At 49.5% G+C, this 15,521-nt stretch overlaps 1 protein-coding gene across 2 annotated transcripts in view; it reads right to left on the bottom strand.

Annotated features, from left to right (window-relative positions):
* The window catches only part of FLRT2 (fibronectin leucine rich transmembrane protein 2), a 107,910-nt gene extending 93,628 nt beyond the window's left edge, over nucleotides 1-14,282 (bottom strand). The window contains exon 1 of one of the 2 annotated variants that reach the window (XM_027552589.1): nucleotides 13,734-14,282. The gene's annotated coding sequence lies outside the window, so the exon portion shown is untranslated. Of the gene's footprint in view, nucleotides 1-10,262; nucleotides 10,633-13,733 lie in introns of those variants that run through there. The other variant, XM_027552588.1, reaches the window with a different exon arrangement.
* Nucleotides 14,283-15,521: the final 1,239 nt, after the last annotated feature.

Genomic DNA, 15,521 nt, shown 5'->3' with positions numbered 1-15,521 from the left:
AATTACATATGTATTCATTCAGTTACATTTATGCAGAACCTGGGGCACTGAGCACCATTGTTCATTTTAATACCGGCCAGACAAAGGAACAAATGAGCCAAGGTTTTGGAGTCCAGAAGGGAGGACAGATATGGGAACAAATGCATTACAATACAACCTCAGTGGGGAACTCACCGTGGGACAAACAAAATACTCTAGAAGCACAGAGAAAGCAATGACGAATTTTGACAGGGAGGGAATGTGTCGTTCTTGTGGGTCTTAAGGGAAAAGAGTTTTCCAGATGGAGAATGAGCAGGTAATATGCTATCTAAGAGATAAACAGCACGAGCGAGGCTGTGTATCAAGAGGCCTGGCCTCACCACCTTTGGAGCATTGGTGCTGAGGATGAGGCCTGAGAGATCGTCGGAGACCCAGACTGTCGTGGACCTCATGTCATGATAACAAGCTTGGATAAGCCTTATCCAGAGGCACAGGAAATCCAGGCCACAGGTGACTAGTAAGTCTGAGCAAGCTCCGGGAGCTAGTGAAGGACAGAGAAGCCTGGCGTGCTGCAGTCCACGGGGTCACAAAGAGTCAGACATGGCTGAGCGCCTGAACATCAACCACAGCAATATGATGTGATTTGCTTTTTTAGGGCACTAATTCTGAGGACAGCAAGAGTGGTAGATAGATGGTGGAGACACCACACAGGAGACTGCCCTGATGTTTGGTCACTTCGAAGGTTCCCCTGGCAGAGCTGGGTTAAATGGAGCGACATTTCCTAGGTGGCAGAATATATAGAAAAAAATACTTTCAGAAATTCACAAGTGACTTTAGCCGGACAACTATAAAACCACTGAGCCTCTGGCTTAGGAAAAGTTCTAAAGATGATCAGTTAGTGATCTCCAGTACCGGGAGCATCCACATTCCCAGGCTTCACCACAGACAGAGGATATCGGCATCTCCAGGTCTCAGGTTGAGGACCTGCATTTTTAACCATCCCCTTCAGTTCACTCATGGCTGAGTCAAGTTTGGGAAGGGAGAACTCTAGGTCAGGTCCATCAGATTTCCTGGTGAGGAAGGACAAGGTCTTCTCTGCAAGAGTATCCCAAAGCTGGGTACAAAACTTAGCATGGTGCCTGGCATGTGGTAAAAAAAAAATTAACCTGTGTCAAATCCCCAGATACAGGCTTGTGACTTGAATGGATGTCTGCTTTGCATTCCTTCAGGACTCAGAGATTATGAGAACTGAGCTTTGAATTCCATTGCTCTCAGCACTATTGGACTGGTTCCTTACCTATTTGGGTAAGAAAAAATATTTTAAACCATTTCCCAAAGAATTTTAATCTCTCTAATACGTTCTAAAGTAGCAAAACAGGGTCTTATTGTTTTATGTTGGGTGGAATGTTGGTTCAGAAGCTACTTACTAAGACGTGAAGAGCTTGGCAAGTACAGTCGAGTGCCTGGTTCTCTCTGCTCCAATATGATTGATTATATGCATACATATTACATATATAGGATGTGATTTTAATAGGAAAAGCTTCTGCATTTCCAAACTTGGAAGTTAGGGGTTCCTAACATCTTTACAACCTTCCTACATTAATTTACAGATTCAGAGTGTCAAAAAAAAAAAAAAAAAAAACAAGTCTCCATTGTTCAGTAGAATGCAGAAATTATACTATACATACATGCAATCATAATGATAAGTGCAAAATAATCCAGCAGTGTGTACTTTGACCAGTCTTTCTGAGCGCTCTTAGGAGGCTCCGACACAGGCACAGAAGCTCCTTTACTTAAATTAACTGAAAATGGCTTTTCTGAAAGAAATATTTCCAACCAGAAGTGCTTACCCAGAGGCATCATTCCGATTTGAACATCCATCATTATACAAGCAAGGCATAATCATTCTATAAGCACAGAATAAGCATGATATAAACAGAACAATGATTTACGTGTTAATATTCTGCAATAAAATATTTTCTTGACTCTGCCAAGAGTCAGGTGTGAGATGAGTTGTGGGAAGCCAGTGCTTAAAATGCTTTCTGATAAAAATCTCTGTAGACCGGCAGAGATACCATAGCCATGGTTCACTGCGTCCAGGGTCACAGTCTAGACGTAGGACTTGTTGCAAGCTGCAGGTACCGTCTCCATGGAAAGGGACATGGAGGTGAGTCAGGGTTGGCGTGCCAAAGGCGATGCTTTCAATAACCAAAAAAACTACCAGTTAGGCAGGACCCACTGATGTCACCTTCCGGTTCCCCAACCTGGGACAGGCTTCTTTTTTTTTTTTGTCTCTGTTCCTTCTCTCTGGGCCTTCTCACACCATCAGTCCACACTGTACCCCGCTAGCTATGAGCTCACTCTGCCATTGAGTGGCGGGCCCTTTCCTCTGCCGTCCCTTTCATGCGCTGTTACCTGTATAGATCACAAAATTTTCTTTTGTAGAAGAAGCTGTAACCTGTTAGTGAACAGGTTCAAGAGGTCACAAGGCTTCTTTGGGATTCCAGGGAAATGCAAAGGTATTTGTAGAGGGGGAGAATAACATAATGGAATCATTATCATTTCAGGGAGAAGGATCTGCAGTCAGCATTTATTAAGCCTCTACTGTGTGCCAGACAGGTAGACGTTTTACATAATTATCTCAATCCTCAGAAGAACAGCTCTGGGAATAGAAAGAATTCCCTTCTATTTTTCGACTTGAAAAGGTGAAGACTAAAAAGCATGTTTAAAATGTGCCCCCAAAGTGAATGTGCTAAGTCACTCAGTCATGTCTGAATCTTTGTGACTCCATAGACTATAGCCCACCAGACTCCTCTGTCCATGGGATTCTCCAGGCAAGAATACTGGAGTGGATTGCCATTCCCTTCTCCAGGGGATCTTCCCGACCCAGGGATCAAAACCCAGTCTCCCCCATTGCAGGCAGACTCTTTACCAACTGAGCCACCAGGGAAGCCCCAAAATATGGTTTGCAAAATTCACAAGGGACAGAGCCAGCATTAGAACCTGAGACTCTCTTCAAATGTAAAACTTTTTTCATTAATATTCTGGGTTCCTGGCACTGTTTTCAATCATGTATAAAATTGCTTTGCCGTTCGGTCTTATGTCTGCTTCTGTCCTGGCTGGCCTGGGTAGCCTCAGGAGGGATTGTGCGTTATCTACATTGACCTCTCCGGTCTTACTCCATGCCTGGCCCATGGTAAGTGGTAAAAACCATCTCCTGAATGTATGGAAAAGCTTTCTTCATCATTGGATATAAACCTTCTGCCTCTACAAAAATAATACCTCCTCCATGAGTACCATCCCATGCACACAAAGGAATAGCCCCTCATTACAGTGTGTGTTTATCTATGTAGAGCTTCCCTGGGCTCCCCTGGGGGCTCAGTGGTAAGCAACCTGCCTACAAATTCAGGAGACATGTGTTCAATCCTGGGTCGGGAAGATCCCCTGGAGGAGGAAATGGCAACCCTCTCTAGTATTCTCGCCTGGAGAATCCCATGGACAGAGGAGCTTGGTGGGGTGCAGTCCATGGGGAAGCAAAGAGTCAGTCACAACTTATTGACTGAAAATGCTCTGCACAAGCCTTATTGTGCAAAACCAAAGTCTGAAAAAGGCATCATCTATTCCAGTAATGACTGTGTTTTTGCAAAAGGTTAACTTGGATGGCTAATGTATAAAGCCAGACAAAAAGAAACAACCTTACTTCAGGGAATTCTGTTCCCCACCCCCAAAAGATCCCCAGTGGAATCCATTTGTGATAAATTCAGTTTCCAACAACAAGCCAAGCTGTCAGGGAAGGAAAGTTTGGCCTTTGCACCCAACTCACCCTGATCAGAATACTTACATCAAAATAGAGCAAACTCACCCATGGAAATGATGCACCATTAAACGAAGGGATGGAGTAATGGAGAGGAACACCAGGCACTTTATTGGTGAGTGATATCTCAGAGAACTCTCAAAAAGCAAAAGCTCCGGGAGGGCAGGGCACTCTGACCTGGCTGTGTGCATGCACACTCAGTCACTAAGTCGTGTCCAACTCCTTGTCATCCCTTGGACTGTAGCCCATGAGGCTCCTGTGTACTTGGGATTCTCCAGGCCAGAATTCCAGAGTGGCTTACCATTTCCTACTCCAGGGGATCTTCCTGACTCAGGAATAGAACCGGTGTCTCCTGCATCTCTGGCATCGGCAGGCAGATTCTTTACCACCATGCCACCTAGGAAGCCCTCTGTCTTGGTTATCTTCCTATTTGCATAAAACTTAAAACTATCCTAGCACCTGACAGTCCTTCAGTGATAAATGTTATCAATTTGACTAATGCCTCTTCATGGGAATATAACACTGAATTATTAGTAAGGTATTTTCACACCCATTAATCTTATTTGACCCCACAACAACCCTGTTGAACTCTGCAGAGAGGAAATTAAGTCTCCAGAAGATGAAGTAATTTGTCCAAGGTCATCACTGTAGAAAGGAGTGTGCTGACATGAGAACACAGATTTTCTTTCTATTAATACATCTCTTCTTTCTTCCAAAACAACCTCCCTATTTCTCATTCCCCATCACAGTACAAGTCCCAAAACACAAAGCTGACATCATAAAATTACCCCTGGGCTAATAGGCAAACATATATCTAGCATGATGGGGGAGAGGCAGTGAAAGGCTCTTTTTAAATCTAAATATTTACACGATTGCAAGATTTTTTTTAAGAGTTTTAATTTTTTTTTAATCCACCTCTGATCATTTTGGTTGAGTTTGTAGAGAAGGAAGTTTCTGAACTGTATCAGAGAGTTCAACATCTAGGTAATTAAACGTAATCTTCATGATTCTGTACAAAGTCAAATGGTTTAAGGGAGGAGTCTGTGCAACCTGAGGTAGCCTTCAACTTCCTTCTGGCTCCTGTTACCCAATGAGAAGCCAGGTGGGTGAGGCTTTCTGGGACCAACTCACAGAAGAGGAAGTTGTGGAGAAGATGGTGAGGGCTGCACAACAGAGAGACTGCGGCTAGTGCCACTCAACTGTAGAGTGAAGGATGGTTAAAGTAGCATGCTTTGTATTATGTGACGTTCACCACCATACAAAACCCTTAAAAAAAGAAAGAAATCAATATCATGCTTCAGGGTCTAAACAGAGTTTTCTGGAACTTCCATGGCAAATGCTTGTCCGTCTACCCCCTGACCTTCACCATCTCTTAACCTAATGCCCGTGAGGAATATTAAAAGCCCGTGCATAATCTCCGTCTTCAAACCACGCGAGTCCAAGCTCTGGAGCCAAGTGGAAGGGAGAACTCACACAGGTTATCCTGACACTGGACTTTCATGAAAGTGACGCGCGCGGGCAGCTGAGGCTTGAGAGTGACACCGGCACGTGGGCCTATTTTGGGACCGATGTGAGTCTGAAGTTTTCCATTCAGCCCTATGACCTCTGTTGACTCCAATGGGCCGTGTATTTGTGAACCAATTTTAGGAGCCGCTGTTCTGTCGCTCCCCGTGGAAGGAGGGGTAGGTGTTCTGAGATCTAATAGCCCTGATGAACCTGGAGACCTGATATTTTTCGGTGGGTTTAAATCGGAAAGCCCTCGGGTCCTTAAAAGGTTCAGTTGGAAGATCCTTTTATCTGTGTCTTGAAAGCTCTAATAAAGAGAACTGAAATACAGCATGTGACCTGTGAATTGAGCAGAAACAGAGGAACTTTTGCCAAGGTTCTCACTCATTCCCTTAAAAGCAACCTGGGAAGAAAGTGAGAAAAACTGCCCAGTTCTAATGAGCGCTGAACGGATAAGAGCATCCCAGACTGATTTTGTAAATGCCTCAAAAAAAAAAAAAAAAAAAAAAAAATGGCTGAGGTTTTCAGCCACTAAACTGTTGGAAAAACAACGTGTGCCCTTATTAAGTATCTGCAGAATAATTGACAGGTATTTGAGAAACACGGCTGTGTCCATTTGACCTCCCAAATTATACAGGAATATTTTTGGTGACCTTCCCTTATGACAGGTCCATGAAAATGACACAGCTTTGTTCAGACGACACATGGCGCTGCACTCTTCTGCAGAAACACCCCCCCACCCCCATTAAATTAAGTTAGAGGTGGTATTTGAAAAATAAATAAATATCGGCGTTCCAACTCACTGCAAATGGTACAGGAGGCCAGTAAATGGGGAGTCTGCAAGAGAAGGACTTCTTTTAGAAAGATGTTTTACAGGACTTTTTCTGCATCATTAACTCCTCTGGAATCCTGAATATAACATGATGAATTTCCCAAAAAAGTAGCTACTGTTTAATTTTGAATCACTTCAAAGAGCCACAGTAGAAAGAATCAAAGTAAACCAAAAAGACCAGGAGATGCGAAATTCGCCAAGGGGAAAGGAAAAAAAAAAAAAAACCAAGAAGGTTCTAACAGATTTGACCATGTACTGAAAATACCACTGATTATTTTACTAATACAGTGTTTTACTGTTCCGTGCGACTGAAATAAGTTTCTGTATTCATCAGAACACAGGATATTTTTATTACAATATTTGTGTCAGAGTCTTTTAAAAAGAAACATATTTCAAACCTTGAAAAGAATCTCTGTCTTAAAACGGCCCTTGACGTGTACCTGTGTATGTTTCACTAAAACAGATATTTAAATGGAAGTCATGTTGATGAAAGGAGTAAAAAGATACTGATAACCTTACTCTGATCCCCAACATACAGTTTTGAAAAAAAAAAGAATAATTTTTAAAAAAGCAAAGCAATTTGGAGGGTGGGGAAAAGTAATAAAGTTGGGATATTATAATAGTTGTTTAACTTTAAAAATAATAATGATAATAATAATTGGTCTTTAAAAATGTCTTTGGTATAAAACCTGCCCAGGGGAAAAGAAAGAAAGCCTCCTAAAAATTCTATATTCCCAAATACCAAAAGATCAAAAACCATCTGGAAAATGTCAGATAATGGTATCCACCCACCTAAGAAAGTCAGTAAACTTTGTCTTCAATTACTGTTGAGGATAATCAGCTCAAATGGAAATTTTGATTCGAAAATGCTCAGAAGACAAAGCTGGATTAGGAACCAGATTTTAAAAGTCTCCTTGAAAGACCATCTGTTTACAGACACCCTTCTCACACCCCACACCTCGCCCTTGATTTGGACCATAAGTTCACAGCAGAAGCACCGCTGAATTTAAAGACATACACGCACTGCTACTATGAAGCCTAGTTCCCACATATATGTTCTGAGCTTGTCTCAAGTTTCCCTTGTTATGTAAGCACTCCGGGGCAATAAAACTTCACTTACATCCAGCAGTTTGTGAGTCTCTAAACATTAGTCTACCTAACTGTACAATTCTTTTATTGGCAATGGACAGCACTGGTGTTTTATTTACATTGATCACATTGTCGATGCTATATGGAATAACCATTTAGTAGCCTATTAGCCTGTAACATTTTTATTACTGTTGTTAAATATCATTACCCATACTGAACTGTGCAACAGAAAAATCAAGTCAGAAAATCTAAAAACTGAGAACTACAGAGCTGTTACTCACCACCCCCCACCCCTGCCCCAACACACCCATGTAATCTGTAGATTCCGATGAGAAGAAAGGAAAACAATGAGTTTTCACTTTTCACAGATAGAGGTCACTAATGGCCTGGATTTGAATCGCTGTGGCAGAAACCACAAAGTTATTAAAGTAATCTAGTGAAAAATGAACTTGAATAGAAATTAAAGATACTGAAAGACAGTTATCCAGAAAGGTCTGACCTGAATGGAAATGAAATCACATCACCTTGACCTTTGTTGCATCTTCTAAGCAGAGCAAAACCAAAAGAGAGCTGCCAGGCACCCTTGCTGTTTTTTAACTTCAGACACTGGGGACCGCGGAAGTGGCAATTCTTCCTTGCAGAGCATAAAGCTGAAGAGTCAGGAAGAGGAGATGTTCACGGTCACCAGGTCTCTACAGAATAAGGCTTCTGCACTTCTATATGCTTAAGCCTTTCTTGAAACCAAGCTTCAGACTTGGAAGATATAAAGTTGCTTTCGGGAGATGTGTCTAAATCCTAAATCAAACTCTCCAGCAGGCCAGAATATAAATGTAATGGTATCAAAGGAGGTTCAAATTAGATCCAGGCGGTCAAAGGCAAACCCGGATAAGATCATAGTATCTGAAACCCGGCATACAGGAACAGCGATGCCTGTTTGGGGAAACCTGAGGCAGCCCAGCAGGGTATCATTTGGAAATCTACTTTCTGGTGTTAAAAGCGTCCCCAGGAATTTCTAAAACTGCAATGAAGCTACCGCAGTATTAAGACACAGGCATCTTCAACCAACCAACAAACAAACAAACAAAAACCAGCATTCCTTCCATGCTAGGTTTGTAATAGGTCTGCTACAGTGCAGATAGCTCAATTCTTTTTCCAATTTCTTGTGCCTACTGCCATGAGACATGGAGTGATGCTTGAAAATGCATTTTCCAACCTCCTCCAGTCACAGACACTTGCAATTCAACATGACAATATCGTGTTGCATGGTCACTCATGTGATTATTAATAATCCATAAATGGTTTAACCCTTCTGATGTGGGGCTTCTGATGAGGGGAGGCAGAAAACTTGTACTGGGGGACTAGTGACATTATAGGCGAATAAGCAACTTTTCATGGCACGCCTGAAAGACTCTTCAGTCAAAGACTGATTCTCATCTAATATGGTGGCCTGTCAATCTTACGCATCTGGCATGTTGCTCAGTGATTAAAAAAAAAAAAAAATAGCCCAGGGCTAACACTTCAGATACTAACCTAAAATTGTACATTTCATACTGATTCATACTGCAAGGACCAAATACATCCCCAGACACATGCCAACCTGCATTCTATCTACCTCAAAATGTTTGGGAGTGGGGGGGTCATCTTTTAGCTGGAGATGTAATAAGGTCATACAGCTGAAGTCCATAGACAATATCGGCGGGAGAAAGAAGGTCGCCATCATATTAGCTTTTGGCTGGGAGAAGTTAGGCATAATAAATTTATCAAGAATCCTGTGAGCCAGTGGACTAGCCCCAAAGCTCCCTGACCCTGGGTGTTTAAAGAGTCTCCCAGCTGAGGGGGGAGCAAGAGCTCCCATTTAGAAAAGGCTTTGCATACCAAATGCAGCATGTAAAGAAATCTAATCAGCATCTTGCACTTCTGCGAGAGCATTTACACGGATTTGTGCCTTGTACTTGATTAGCTTACTGGAAGCTTTACAAGAGATTCCCTCCACTAAAATTAATCAAGAGCTCTCGGAGACTGTTTTCCATTTACAAGAGAAGGCAGGAGGAGTTTTCCAGGTGAATAAATAAGGATCATAATAAAGATGATGGAACAACAAACGCCGAGATGCTTGGAAACTGGAAACTCGACTAGGGGAAAAGGGACGTCGGGGAGTTGGGTCTGGACCCTTTTTGCTCTCAGGGTGAGACGCAGGAGCTGTTTGACCGGCATAAGAGAGGTTGCAGCTCAGGAAACGTGAGTCCGCTTCCCGCGGCTCGGAGCACACACGCGACCACTCACTACCCTCCACGCCACTGTGCATCAGGCCACCGAGGAAAATCGGCCTCTCTGCAACGCCACTCACCCTCCACACACACTCACACACCCGGGCGGACGATCACTGCATATCCACACCAACAACGGCTAACATGGTTCCTCTCACCCTTCTGCAATCAAAATGAGCCTTCCAAAGTTCCTATTTTATGACGCCAGAAGGTGAATGGAAGGAGGGAGGCAGGGCTCCGGGTATGCGAAAGGGTGAAAAATACATGTTCCCTTTGCTTCGTATTGTCGCACCTCGCCCCCTCCCTGCCAAGTAGCTTTCTGGCATCAGCTCAACCGGGCAAGCGAATGAGGATGGGCTCGTACCGTTTTTAAAAGATACTAAATTGGGGTGAGAGAGTAGGAGGGTGAAGATGGGACTGAGTGAAATCTACGCAGCATTTCCCTGGACTGGAGAATACTAAAAGCCATTGAAGAAAGATTGTAAATGTCCTCCGGGCTCCAAAATGAGGCACCATCTGGGGCCAAGGGCTCCCACCCGTCCTCAGGGGAGGCTGGCCTCCCAGCCCAGCTGCCCACCCGGCGCGAAGAAGCGCCAGAGATCTCGCCCACGTTCCAGGAGACCTCCCCGCGCTGGGTGCCCACTCTCGGGGATCTAGAACTTCGCCTGGATCTGACTTTCCGCCGGATCGGGCGAGCGTCTGAAAAAGCGCTGAGGGAGGGAGCGGGAGCCCCGCGGACCTGCCGGGAAGGAGAGGGTCGGGGGGTAAGCGTTACCTGCGAAGGTTTTGGAGGTCTCCTGGCGGCCCCGGTAGGAATTCCGCTCGGCGCCGCGTCCTTCCCCAAATCCAAACTTTTGCTCCGTCCTCCAGGTGGCGGCGGCGGCGGCGGCGACGGCGGCGGCTGCCGGAGCCCGGCCCTGTCGCCCGCAGCGTCGGGGCGCGGGGGTGCGGAGGCCGGACCCTCGGAGCGACACGCGTCTCCCCGCAGCCGGCGGGCGCCCGGGCGCCCGGCTCGCCTGGCTCGCTCTCGCCTTCCTCCCCTACGGAGCCGCGGCATCGTCTCCCCGCGGCCGCCTCCGCCACCTCCGCCTCCAGGGCTCGGGCATGCCACTTTCCTCTGGGCTCCGGCCGCCGCGGCCCCCGCCTCTTCTCCCCGCCTGCCTCCCCCTCTCCACCTCCGCCGAGCCCACGCGCCCCGCAAGCAGGCGGGGGAGCGGGGCACCGCGGCGGAGAGCGGCCCCGCAGCGCCCGGGGCTCCTCGGAGACGGAGGAGCCCGGGGGAGGGCGGCCGGAGAGCCGAGCGGGCGGGCGGGCGCGCCTCCGAAGCCGGGGAGCCGATCGCGCAGAGCCGGGCGCGGGGCGCAGCGCGGGGCGCGCGGGGCGCTGAGTCCGGCGGCGGCTCCGACCCGACTGCCGCCTGGGCGCAGCCCGGCCGGGCTAATGTAGGCGCCGCGGCGCCCACCCCCAGCCCTCCGGACACCCCCAGGAGGTGTTTACTGGAAGGAATTCGCGGGATCGCCTCCGCCGCTGCCGCGCTCCTCCTCTGCCTCGGTCCCCGGCGCTCTGGCGCGCTCCCCTCCTCGAGTCCTCTTTCTCTCCCTCCCTCCCTCCCCTCCGCCCTCCCTCTCGGAGTCCCTCCCACATTTCTGGTTTAAAGAATGCTCGGGAGGCGCGGCTGCAACCCCAAGCTTTCCAAGAGGCAAAGTCAGCCGCGGCCGTTAACCCTGTCCTCCCTGGAGCGCGTGGCACGGCGAGCGCCCGGGCCAACCCCGCGGGTGCCGCCCGGACGGCGCCCGCCCTCCCGACTCACTTTCTTCCCTGCACCCTCCCACCCCAGCTCTGAAGGATGTGGCCACCGTCGGAACGGCCGAAAGTTGATTTCCCCCCCACTCCCCGCCTTGCCCGCCCGGCGTGGTCCTTCTAAAACCAGCTGATCTAGGATTTAGACGCTGAGGAATGATCGAAACGGGAGATTAGAGGGTAAAAAAATACATCTTTCAACCAAGATGGCGTAATTTCAAATGCAGGCAACCTTGGTGAGTTGCCCCCTACCCCACCCCTAGTTCCCTGATCCCGGATCTTCTTAAATAATTTAACCGGAAAATAATCCAAAGTTTAATATAATTAATTCAAACACCCCCATTTTCTCGTTACACCCTGGCCGCTGGAAAGAGCTCGTTCATTTGCCCCCACAGATGACAAGAAACGACCACTTTCAGACACATGGTTTAGGGAACAGGTTAGACAACGGGGCGGGGGGCGGGGGGAGCTTGATTTGCACACAGGCTCAGTTTCCACTCGGCGATCTCTTTGCAAAGGTTAAAGAGGAATGTAAGAAAACCAGGTCCACGTCTCTCTTGGAAAAAGGGGGAAGGGAAGCTTTTGCTTCTCTCCTCTCACTTCATTAAGGTTCCTCCTGCCTCCAGTAAGTTGCTGTCATGTTTTAACAAGTCTGGAGAGAGGCTCAAGCTGAACAGAAGAGGGAGAACGAGTTCGCGCCAAGCGCCGGGCTGCGCCGAGACGCGCCGTCGGTGGGGCCGGGCGGGAAGCAGCCCGCGAGCTAGAAGGCGGCCCAGGAACAGCTCCCGAGGGACCCGCTCGGCTATCGCGGCAGAAGAGTTAGGCAGGGGCGGTGACCACCGCCAACCCGGGTTTGATTTCCCCGTCCTCGGTTCGGAGTCTGAGTCACTTGGCACCACTTTCCTAATTGTTTTTATTTCCTTCGCATCCCTGTTGTGTCTACCGCCTTCACGTTTTGTGAGCGCCTCCATCGAGTTAAGCAGACTTGGAGGAAGGCCCAATGTGCCTCGCAAGCACAAGCCGCGCCGAGATCCACCCAGACGCATGCTCGAGACGCACGCTGGCACTCGCGCTTACACACACACACACACACACGCACACACGACCCCAGGTCGTGCCCGTGGGCCGCTGCTCCCGCGTTGCCTTCTGAGAAGGTGGCCCCGTAAAATGCGTTTGCCTTACAGATGACAAAGCCGCTTTCCTCCCCCAAACTCAGTGTGTGATTCATACACAGCCCGGGTTGGGGGTTGGCTGGGGGAGTTAAGTGAACCAAGGCTGACAGTGAGTGCCATCTTGCTGGGAGGTGCCAGCATCAAAGCCCCAGGGACCACAGCAGCGGTGGCCTCCTCCTCCACCCGCCGCCGCCGCCGGCCGGAGCCTCAGGCGCTCCAGGAGTTTACCGGACATCAAGTGTGGGTTCAGCCCGTCCCAGGCACCCTCTCCGGATACTTCCTTTCCTTGGTTATTGTCCCGACCTCAACCCACAACCTTGATCTTGGGCCTGATTACAAATGAGAAGTGACCGCGCCGGCGCTGAAAGCGCGGGGACAAGCCCGAGACCGGTCGGCGTGGCGGAGGAGGCATCTTTCCAGCCTGGGGCGCGGTGGCGGCTGGCAAGGCTCCACTCGCGAGCTCCTCGCTGTCCGATTCGCCTCTCAACCCAGTGCTGGGAGGCGTTAACCGCTCCCCTCCCCGCGCCCCGCGCAGCCGGAGTCGGGAACACAATCCCAGTTCAGCCCGGTGGGCTGCTCCCGCCTTCGCCGTCCCCACTGGCGCGCCTAGAAGACCCGCTGGAGGGAACTCAGTGCCAGACCGCTGAAGTCCTGCACGGCTGGAGAAAAGACTTGCTTAGGTGTGTGTGGGGGTGGCGTGGGGGAGTAACTTATGGCCCAACTCGAAGGAAAAGGAACCAGCACCCTCCGCATCTTGTTAGCCACTCAAGGATCCCCGGTTGCGGGCAGGGGGCAAGCTGGTGGTTTTAGATGCAACGGCTTGATGGTAACGCTGGTGACAGTACCAGCAGACGGAGCGTGCGCAGGGGTGGGGGCCTAAGGGAGCGTTGCTCTCTCAGAAGTTAGCGTTCATCCTGGGGAAATGAGAGGTTGGATTCAGGCAAGGTTAGTGGATCTAGAAACCCCAATTTAGGATCGATGCTCCGAGGGGGACTAGCTCACTTGCGTCTTGACCCAGAGCTCAGTTATAAAACTCCTTAGAGGAGGGAGGTTCGACCTGCAGCTAGATTTCTCTTCTCTGAAATCGGGGGATAGTTAAGCAGTCTGTTCTTTCGGCGGATGAAAGATAAAGCTTAAAGCATCCTATCCCAAAGATCACCCCCAGCGGATTAAATAATAATAATAACAATCCCCCTTAAGAGACCGCGTGGTGTTGGCAGAGCGGCAGCCAGGTCGGTTCTGGCAAAGTCCACCTGGCACCTCAGCCCCTTTACCTGGCGGCCGCAGCTCCTCGCACTGCGCTCATCCGAATCCGACAGGGTCGGGGAGGTGGGAAGGGAAGGAGCTGGCTCCACAGCAGCGGGGCTCCCGGGGCATGGTATTATTTTAGGGGTCGCCGCCAAGGTCCCTCCTGCCCATCGTTGAGAACTGCCAACCCGATCCCCGGGCTGGGTGGACGCGGCGGCGGGCGCGGAGCTGACGCGTCTTGGCTTCTGGACGCGCGGGACCGCAGGCCAAAGACCACCCCCCCGGGGCAGGGACCGCGCGGCCGCTGGAATGCTCTCCTGGCTCCCCGGTTCCTCCGCGGTGAGACTGGAAGATGCCACCCTCGCAAGCGACGGCGAAGGGTTTCGAACGTACAACTAACTCGCAGGTACCTAGCCTGAGACTGAGAGCTGCCTTCCCCCTCCGCCGCCTGTCCCTCCTCCCGGGGAGGGAGCTAACTTAACCCTGTGCGCGCCCTGCTCTCCTCCCTGGAGAAGCTGTGATCCACGAGGAAACCGCAGGCGGAGGCTCCCGGGCAGCGAGCTTTGTTCACGTGCGTTTCCAGTGGGTGTGTTCCTGTCTGGGGGCACTCGCGTGGCAGAACGCCAGTGGCAGGCTTCCAGCGCCCGTCTCCGGCATGGGAAGGAGCCCTAGCGTTTCATCCGGACCAGACCCAGCCCTCCCTCGGAATCTAATTTTTTTTTTTTTTTGCCAACAGTTACTAGATTTATTGGAGTTGCCAGCGAAGTTGGGTTTTATTCCCCCCCCCCTTTTTTTTCCTGCCCCCTCCCCTCTCCTACTCGGGACCCCCGGATTATTTCCTTTCCTAGACCGTGCTTTGAAGTTGTGGAACTCTCTGCTCCTTCTGACTCTGGCTTTTTAACTGGCGTGTGCGAGACGAATTGTAGAAGGCACCCACCCACTCACGCCAAATTGAAACGAAGCCGCAAGGGTCTCCCAGTCACCCAGTGTCTGCAGCAGCCCAGAGACCACAACATATTCAAATAAGATTAAGAGATCGGAAGGTGGGGGCGAGGGGGTGGTGAGGGATTTTTGAGACCTGAGTGGGGAAAGAGGTGGGGGGTGGGGGTGGCGGGGAGACACAAGAGAGCCCGCGCCTTAAAATGGAATCAACAAGGCGAACACGGAAGAGAATGACGAAGCAAAAAATATATGAGTCCCGACGTGGAAAGCAGTCAAATTTGAGAACCTGGATTTTAATGCTTATTTCCCCAGTTTCTTTGGAAGCGATAAAAAGGGAATATGAGCCTCCGCCTTGGCCACCCAGATGCTTCGCATTTTGTAAACATCTTCCAGTAAGTGCTCCGGACTCCCAAGAAGTTAACTGAAGTTGGAGGCGAGTCATCCCATGGAGGCGGAATGGAAGGTTAGACGAGAGAAAACGGAGAACAGAGCGCCTCGCTGTCAGCGTCGGCCCCCAAAGGGCCACTCAGAGCGCACACTCAGACGTCCCCAACCGACTCCTTCCTTCCCCATCTCCATTTCGAACTACGAGAGACCGAGCCTTTAAAAGCCATTCAGAGAAGAACACTTGAATCTTGCCGAACCCGAGTTATTATAAATAGAGGAAATCCACCGGAGGATAGATGTTCCCAGATTCTCTCTGCTGCATAAAGGCCGTTTCAACCGCCTCTCTGAGCCAGGCCAGCCCGCCTCGTCAATGGGAACGCTGTTTCCAGCCCGCTGGGTACAGAATTCCGTTGTAAATCCTTCTAGTTTGCCAAGGTGGCAGCAAAGCATAGGAATAACTCCTCAGGCTGCAGCAGCAACTAGGG

This window comes from Bos indicus x Bos taurus, chromosome 10 (genome assembly GCF_003369695.1).
Source record: "Bos indicus x Bos taurus breed Angus x Brahman F1 hybrid chromosome 10, Bos_hybrid_MaternalHap_v2.0, whole genome shotgun sequence".
Taxonomy (NCBI): Eukaryota; Metazoa; Chordata; class Mammalia; order Artiodactyla; family Bovidae; genus Bos; species Bos indicus x Bos taurus.
This window is presented reverse-complemented; position numbering and strand designations above follow the sequence as displayed.